Source organism: Propithecus coquereli, unplaced genomic scaffold, assembly GCF_000956105.1.
Source record: "Propithecus coquereli isolate 6110/MARCELLA unplaced genomic scaffold, Pcoq_1.0 Scaffold32, whole genome shotgun sequence".
Lineage (NCBI taxonomy): Eukaryota > Metazoa > Chordata > Mammalia > Primates > Indriidae > Propithecus > Propithecus coquereli.
The window spans coordinates 6,080,684-6,089,646 of NW_012148841.1; the positions used below are offsets into that span (position 1 = coordinate 6,080,684).

At 41.6% G+C, this 8,963-nt stretch overlaps 1 protein-coding gene across 2 annotated transcripts in view; it reads right to left on the reverse strand.

The window, feature by feature from the left end:
- SRPK2 (SRSF protein kinase 2) overlaps window positions 1-8,643 on the reverse strand; it is an 80,166-nt gene extending 71,523 nt beyond the window's left edge. For both annotated transcript variants that reach the window (XM_012650332.1, XM_012650331.1), the window contains exon 1: window positions 8,493-8,643. The gene's annotated coding sequence lies outside the window, so the exon portion shown is untranslated. The remainder of the gene's footprint in view (window positions 1-8,492) is intronic.
- Between the last annotated feature and the right edge of the window lie 320 nt (window positions 8,644-8,963).

The window sequence follows — 8,963 nt, forward strand, 5'->3', positions numbered from 1 at the left end:
ATTTAAATCTATGACCCACCTCAAATTGATAAATATTTAATATATCTAAGAAAAAAATCTACACATTCACTGTAAGATCAGAAACAAGACCAGGATGGCCACTTTTACCACTTCTATTCAACCTCGTGCATAAAACAATGAGGCAAAAAATAATATAATGTATAAAAAAATGTCAAAGAGGAAGAAAACTCCTTTTTGCAGTGAAAGGATAAAATGATTATGTGCCCAGAAAATCCAAAGCAATCTACATACACACAAACACTAATAGAATTAATAAGCAAACTTAGCATGGTTAAAAGGCACGTGGTCAGTGCATAAAAATCAACTATATTTCTATATCTTATCAAAAAACAATTGCCATTTACAATAAAATTTAAAAAAAGATAGAGGAAAAAATTTGAGTAAAACCACCACACCAAAAACTATAAAACATTTCTGAGAGCAATAAAGACCTAAATAAGTGGACACAGATATCATGTTAATGAATTGGAAGATTCAATATTATTAAGACATGTGCAAAATTTTTATGTATAAGCTGACTCTGAATTTACACATAAATACAAAGGGCCCAGACAAGTCAAAGCAATCCTGGAAGAGAAGCACAAAGTTGAAGGACTTACACTACCCACTGCAAGACTTCCTATATGCAGCTACTGTAACCAAGACAGTGAGGTATTAGAGCAAGGACAGACCAACAAAGGAATGAACAGAAGACAGTCCCCACAAATAGACCCACACACAATCAACTGACTTACAAAGGCACTAGGCAATTCAATTGGGGGACAAACGTCTTTTCAACAAATGGTGCTACAACAACTAAATAAAAGTATATAATGAAATGAACCTCATACCACACTGTTGACACTTTGGCATACCTCTTTCACTAAAGAGGTTTTTTAGAAGATCACACCACAAAGATTCTCTTTCTGTGGTGTTTTTTTTGGGGGGGGGGCAATATTTCTAAGTGATGCTTTAATTTACTTCACCACAAATTTCTTACCCTCATATCTGTCCTGATGGTTCCGGACTACTTTTCAACCTATTGGCTTTCAGCTTCCCCACTTGCAAAGAAAACAGAAGCACTTACAGCTCCTCACCGCCTTCTTCCCATGCCTCCAGGACTCAGCCTGAAGTGCCCCGCTCCCTCGACGAACTCCAAGTACTTTCATCTGGCAGGTCCCCTTGTAGTTTTCTGTGAAATCTTTTCTGATTCCTCTCACCAAATACAATCTTACTCCTTTCCTAAGCCCTCATCCACCTCCCTTTTTTCCTCTTATAATTAATGAACCACACTTACAAAGGAGAAAAAGATATTTGAGTAGTCTATTCAGGCCACAGATTGTTCTACCTGAGTGCTAGCTACAGAGTGGGGAAGCAAGACAGGCAAAGCCTCTGCCCTCATGTAGCTTATGTTCTAGGGGTGAAGTCCACGAGGTCATAAACTACAAAGTAGGGCTGTTCCCCATTTACTTCTATATTCCCTTTAGGAAAATATAACACTTTGCACATAGTCAAGCCCCACTGAAGGAACCATGAATTCAAGTGTTATGCTATTTAAAGCATACATCATCAATACCCTTGTCAATTTATAGTACCAAAAGGTCTATCAGAAGTCCGAATGTCCTCAGTCTCCATAAAAGAAATGCAATGAAGGCCGGGCGCGGTGGCTCACGCCTGTAATCCTAGCACTCTGGGAGGCGGAGGCGGGCGGATCGTTCTGAGCTCAGGAGTTCGAGACCAGCCTGAACAAGAGCGAGACCCCGTCTCTACCAAAAAATGGAAAGAAATTAACTGGACAGCTAAAAATATATGTAGAAAAAATTAGCCGGGCATGGTGGCGCGTGCCTGTGGTCCCAGCTACCCGGGAGGCTGGGGCAGGAGGATCACTTGAGCCCAGGAGTTTGAGGTTGCTGTGAGCTAGGATGATGCCACGGCACTCTGGCCTGGGCAACACAGTGAGACTCTGTCTCAAAAAAAAAAAAAAAAAAAAAAGGCATATTATACATGCTATTTTGTAGCTTATTTTACTTAAAAATGCATGGTGAAGATCTTCTTATGCCACATAACAGTGAGGCACCCTTTCCTCCCCCAGGAGTCCACTCAAACAGAGTACCCTCTCTCCCACTCCAACTGACTTCTTCGTATGTAATAAGTTCAAGAGCATCTATTACTTTATTCACACAGATAAGCAGGGTTTCTTTTCAAGGCTTCAAGTAAACCAAACTAAGCCATCTAATTTTTAAAAACACATGAAAGCATAGTAAATTAAGTATGCATGCAGGATTAGTGGTTTTAAGTGAAAGAATTGTGAATAAAGATTATCTTTATTTATATCAAAAAGAGCAGACACCAAAGACTATACCATAAAATATTTGAGCTGCATGGCACCATTTTAATAAAGAAAACCAGGAATTTTGTAGGGCAGGGTTTTTTAATCTTGGCACTACCGACATTAGGAGCTGAGTGATTTTCATTACGGGGAGCTGTTCTGTGCACTGTAGGATATTCAGCTGCATCCTAGGCCCCTACCCAACAGATACCAGTAGCAGCCTCAGTTATGGCAACCAAATGTCTCCAGACATTCACAAGGGAGCCCCTGGGGGGAAAAATTATCTCCAGTGAAGAACCACTAATGTAGGACGGCCAACATTACTTGATTGTATACTATTAATACCATTTCTAAGGCAGCTTTGTGTGTGTAAGTAAAGAAGTCATCTGACATGTTTCTACTGTCTGTATGTTTATATTATTTATTCTAGATTCTGAAGAAGATATTGTCCCTAAGTTTCTGCATACACAGTATGTATGCCACTCAAATGTGTGCAGAGTCTGGAGCACTGTGGATGATTTTAAGAGGATTTAAGACAGAAACGAAGGACCTGTATTCTGATTCGGGTCCTTCAGGCATGCCAACCTGGTCAGGCCAACACGCCTTCTCAGACTCACACGCAACACCAGCACTCTCTGTCTATCCCTTAGTTGCAGCCTAACACTAGAGAGAATTCCTTCATCCAAACAAATATTGATTGCACTATGGATGGTTCGAATGTGGTGGGGTTAAACAAAACACACGGCCCCTGACCACAGGGAGCCTTGCAGACTAGGAAGGAGGAGACCAAAAACGAACGCAGAAATAAATGTGCAATTACACACCACGATGAGTGCTGGGCTGGGGGGACTACTGCGAGCAGCAAGGGTAGGGTGTGGCTGAGATCCGATTAGGGGTTTCAAGAAGGCATTTCTACGGGAAGCGACATGTGTTTTCACACCAAGTCAGACCACGACCCAGTTGGAACTGATGTCTCCAGAAATAATCCAAGTGATGAAACTGCACAAGGGTGCCACCTTATCTAAGAATGACTTAAGAGAATTGTAAAACAGAATCTCCAAGGAGTCGGTCAGCGTGGGAAGCCTGATAGACCAAAGCAATGCTTTCCCGGTCCCATGTAGCAGGTCCCTGCTGCAGGTATGTGCTGAGGTTCTGGAAAGCTCAGGAATGTAAGGTGGCTCTAAGCAATGACACCCCCACATTACCAGTCCGTCATACACACAGGATGGAGGGAAGGGTCACTTTACTGAATTGCAGCTTTGGAGTTGTAAAAGAATGGTACATGCAGACCTCAGAATTAAACAGACTTCAACCTTCAGTGTGCACACAAAGGATCCAATGGACTTGTTTAAATACTTGGAGTCCGAGTCCTACTCTCAGGTATTCCAGCTCAGGATCACGGCACAGCCTAGGAATGCTCACCAGGGCCCTAGGGACTGAAATCCCACGAGGCTCTAGAGGTTCCCCACAGGAGGCTTTTTGCTCAGACTCATGAAGTGAGTGTGTGGCACTCACAAAGTCCCAGAAGCACTTGTTCACAGCTGGCCCTGTGCCTGGCCCTTGATGCCCATGTGCTTGGAAGCAGCATCTAAAGAAACTGCACAGCCTGCTGCTATAGCTCCCGTCCAGAAAACTGACCCAAGGCGACACGCAAAAAAGACAGGCGGTGCTGACAGCTCTCTCCAGAGGCCAAGGAAGCACCCACACACAGGAGGGGATCAGAGAGCTAGGGGACCAGCACCCATGGGTGCAGCATGTAAGTACAGACAGGAACACACCCAAAAGAGTGACAGAACAGAACCAGAGAAAAAGAAATCAAATTCCTACTTCTTAAGAGCCTTTTATGTATCAGGCAGTGTGCCATGCACTTCACATATTTATCTCATTTTAATCCCCATAAAACCTTCAGTGGCAAATATATTATATTATAATGATATTATGATACCACAGACGAAGACCAAAAGCCTAGAGCAAAAGGAACTTATGTAAGAATACAGAGTTAGGAAACAACAGAGCCAGGTTTTGAACCCAGGTCTCTCAGAAACCAGTCCATAATCCTCTTGGGAAGCTAAGATTAGATGAGTAGGAACAAGCTGGCTGTGAAGAAAGGAAGAGAAGAGTCCCACTCCAAAGACAAGGCCAAAGCAAGCAGACAGAGCAATGAACAATGCTTTTGCAATATTAGAATTTCAAATAGTGGTTTTCTTGTTAAAACAGCTGAGAGTCCACAGTTTTAAGGAGGGAAAGATTTGTGAGGGTAAGGAGATAAAAATAGGGTGAAGAGTTAAGATACAACTTGGCTGGTCATAAATGGTTAACAAAGGTAGGGACCCAAAGGCTCACAGCTGAGTGACAGGATTCCAGGTGACTACTGCCCTCCACCCCCAAAGTGTCTGTATTTCCTATGAACAAATATTTCTTTTGTAAAGAGAAAAATATGTAGTGTGTTTTTATTGTTGATGATGTTTTAATGTATTTGGGGAGAACTGAGAAGCAGCTGGTAGGGCAGAGGTTCTCCAGGAATAAACAGGACAGGTGACAGAACACAACTGGTGGCCCAGACTGAGCAGAACATACTCCCGGCCTGGACAAGCCATCCCTGCCCTTCCCCCTTCCTGGGCAGTTCCGCCCAAAGCCATTCAGCAGGGCCAGGAGACAAAGGGTGTCAGTGCACAAGTTAGGTCGACAAGGAAGGGAGGGAAGACAGAGATAGCAGGGATGGTGAATGGTGACTCGTTAAGGACTGGGAAATCAATCAACTAAGTCACTGCAATGAGGATGGTGAGAACCTCAGCTCTTACTGTTAGAGAAAGGAACCACAAATACGGAAAGGGAGAAAATTGTGCTGAATCGTCTGGTTTTAGAGATATCAGATTAAACTCATGGCTTTCAATATATACATGGACAAATACATAAATAAATATAAAGGAAGCATGTGCAGGTGTGTGTATATCTCTAGGCCTGTACTAAGACCTGGAAACGGTGACACCCTAAAAGTAATAAGCACACCTACTGCCAGATCTTGCTTTCTAAACACTATTCTTCACTAAAAGGAACCCAAGGCTCCTTGGGGAAAGAGCAGATCCCAGGGCTGGGGTAGGGAAAATACAAGATGAATCTGGAATATCTTACTGTACCTCAAGGTAAAGAAGTGCTCAAAGAATGACTGGGACATTTCAAAAGGACACAGAACCAACCTGAAGGGGTTCCTAATGGCCAAATTTGGGATGATTTAAGCATCAAAACAAATGAGGAAGGTAAGTAATTACAACCCACTGAATCAAACAGACTCCATGAATGAGTGAAACCATCTGAGACAGACAGCCAGAGAGGTGGGAGGACAACTATGTTGAATGGGATTATTTATGTAGTCTCAAAGTAACTCTCAACAAAATACTTATTAATTAGTAGGGGGAAAGAGTAACTATACAGTAGAGATACCGGAAAACACCATCTTAATCAAGTGGTGACATCGACTCTAGCAGAACAAATCAAAGCTGCATACCACCTGACGGGATGGATAGGATGGGATGCACTGAGAAGAACACAGCGACACACCGGTGGTATTCCAAATTGAGAAACACTGCACAAAATAAGCAGCCCACAATCTTCAAAAATGTCAAGGTCATGAAGCCAAGGAAATATTGAGGAACTGTTGCAAATTAAAGGAGATTAAAGAAACCCACGAAAACAAAATGAAACGTGTGACTCTGTCATAGATCCATTTCATATAAAGGACAATATCGGGCAACTGGCAAAACCCAAATGAAGTCTGAGGACTGAATGATAGTAACGTTAAGATATCAGTATTAACTTCCTGGTCTTGATGTTTGTATTTTGGTTTATACTTGACTGTAGGCAAAATATACTAAAGTATTTGAGGATGACAAAACATCATGTTGTTAATAAGCTGAACTGGTTCTTGAGGGAGAAGTTATCTCTTCTATCCCTGAACAAAAAAATGAGAAGGCCACAGCACTTACCTGAGCCATTTCAAGCAATTCCTTGAACTCTCTGAAAGTATGTCAGTTAACTTAGATAAACTGTAAGGTCTACACTATAAAATTCACAGAGTAGTGTATGTGTTGCAAGTAATGCTAACTAGAAGCACAAGTTACTTACCAAATTCGGGGAGGGGTGTATAAGGAGAGAATCTTACAATCTCTAACATGCCTTACTGAAGCTGACTTTAATACTCTACACCAAGGCTAGAGTTCAGTGTCTATTACGTAGAATCAGCCCCAAATGTGGAATCCTTTACTCTTAGACCTATATTTGGGGTTGGGATGTCCATTATGCTGGTCCCCAGAGGTAGTAAGGGGATAACAGTATTGGTTACATCTGCTGACCCACATACTGGAAAGCCAGGTGTAAGGCAGATAGTTTTCATTCCAGCATCATGGAATTTTTTTTTTTTTTTTAAAGAAAGAGAGAGAGGGTTTTGCTCTGTTGCCCAAGCTGGAGCGCAGCGGCATGATCCTATCTCATTATAGCCTCTAACTCCTGGACTCAAGTAATCCTCCCTCACCTCAGCCTCCCAAATAGCTAGGACTACAAGCACATGCCACCACGCCTGGCTAATTGCTTTGTTTGGTCTTTTTCAATTTTTTTGGTAGAGACGGGGGCCTGCTATGTTGCCCAGGCTGGTTTCCAACTCCTGGGCTCAAGCAATCTTCTGGCCTCAGCCTCCCAAAGTGCTGGGATTACCGGTGTGAGCCACCATGCCCAGCCTGGAGGAGCCTATTTGCTGAAGAGAACAGCTCCTAAAGAACGGTTCCTACAGCAATAAAATCAAATGACAGTAAGCTAAGAAATTCAGATTAAAAGGGAGAACAGAAAACACCTTCTTCTCACATTTCCAAACTGTCTCTGTATCTTATCTTTTATTAGACGGCACAGACCTTTGAGGTCATAACCACTATTCAAACAAATGCCAAAAGAGATCCACATTCTCTTTTCTAAGGAAAACGTTGATTCTATGGGTAGATACCTGCACCTATGGAAGAATCAGGTTAGAGTTGATTAATTCTCACACTTTTACGGCAGAGTAACTTTCTCTTCTTTTTAGCAAATAACCAAAACTACACTGTTCCTTAACCAACATACAAATGACTTGCATCTACCTGAGAAATAATGAATTACTAAGTTACTGTAGAGACCCAAAAATTCACTAATATTCTATGGCCTGAACATGTGTGCATCTTCTGACTTGTATTCTTATGCTATATAGAATCTGATACATCATATAGTATCTACTGCAAATAAACTTGTCTCACCCAATTGCTCAGAAGCTCAGAATTCCATGGAACTGAAGTCCAAATGAGTAAGTTAAGTGACGAAGCAGCAGCCAAATGAACACAGCAACTTCCCTTTCTCCTAGATTCTCAGAGTCCAGTCTACACAAAGCGTCGTGTCTAGATCATATTGTTCTCAATATTCATCATACAACATGCTTGCCCTTTAGGAGTTTAAATATATGCTCTTGGTCTTTACAAAGCATCAATACAAGAACACTCCACTTGAATAGTTTCTATGTCTTCTGTGAAATCATAGCTGAAAACATAATCCACTATGTCACACAATGGCAGAAGCCACAGAATGCCTTTTTCGTTAAATACAATGCCAGGAAAGAGTCTTTCTCTGTAAACAAATGTGCATGCTTTCTTTCCACAGACAATGAATGCTATGTAATTCAATGCCATACAGAGAAAGGAATGGTTCTCTTTTATCCTTAGCAGTCAGAAAATTGAAAGTCAAATATAGTGCACAACAGTTATAATTAGCTCCCTTTAGGAGCCTGGTACCTTCTATTCCCTACACTCTTCTTAGATGGTTTACTATGTCCTTTGTCTTTAATTGTACTGCTGTATACTATATTTAATTCTACCAGACGTAAATCCATTTAAAAGTACCTAGAGTATGTCTGTATATATTTTCTATCTCTTACAATTTTCTTTCACATCTCTTACATTTTCTGGTATCATTCTATATTCAACGACCTAAGAATTTAAAATGATACTGACATAAGGAGGCTAATTTAATAGACCAAGCAGTTTGCAGCATGACCTCCCCTCGTTTGTTTCCCCAACAAAAATTAGCGGGTGGCCCGGTGGGGAAGGCAAGCCCTCCACTGCCATGGTCACTGCCATGGTCGGTACATCACCTTTGCAGTAGTCCGCAGGGTCCTCTTGCTCTTCATCATCTGATCCCAGGATCTCCTCCTCTGGCTCTGGGGGTGTGGGTTCTGGCAAAGGTGGTGGTGGTGGCGGCGGCGGTGGAGGAGGAGGAACTAAAGGAGCTTTCTGCTGAGGCTCCGGCCTGAAACAGTGGAAAGAAAATTCCTATTTACTTAGAAGTAAATCTTGCATTATGGACACACTTGAGTATTTCTTAATATGGAAAAAAATAAAACTTGTTACACACTTGGAAGAAATGACAATGTCACTCCACTCATTTTAGCTCAATTCAAGTAGTGTTTCAATATACATATCAGGTGGGGAAAAAAATACCCCACTTTTATAGGCAACTTTTCACTCAGAGATTCAGTATTTCTTAAGTTCTGCTAATGTTATGAAATTTTAGTGAAATGAAAGCATATCCCATGATATATAGTCTTATTAGTTAAAAAAACATC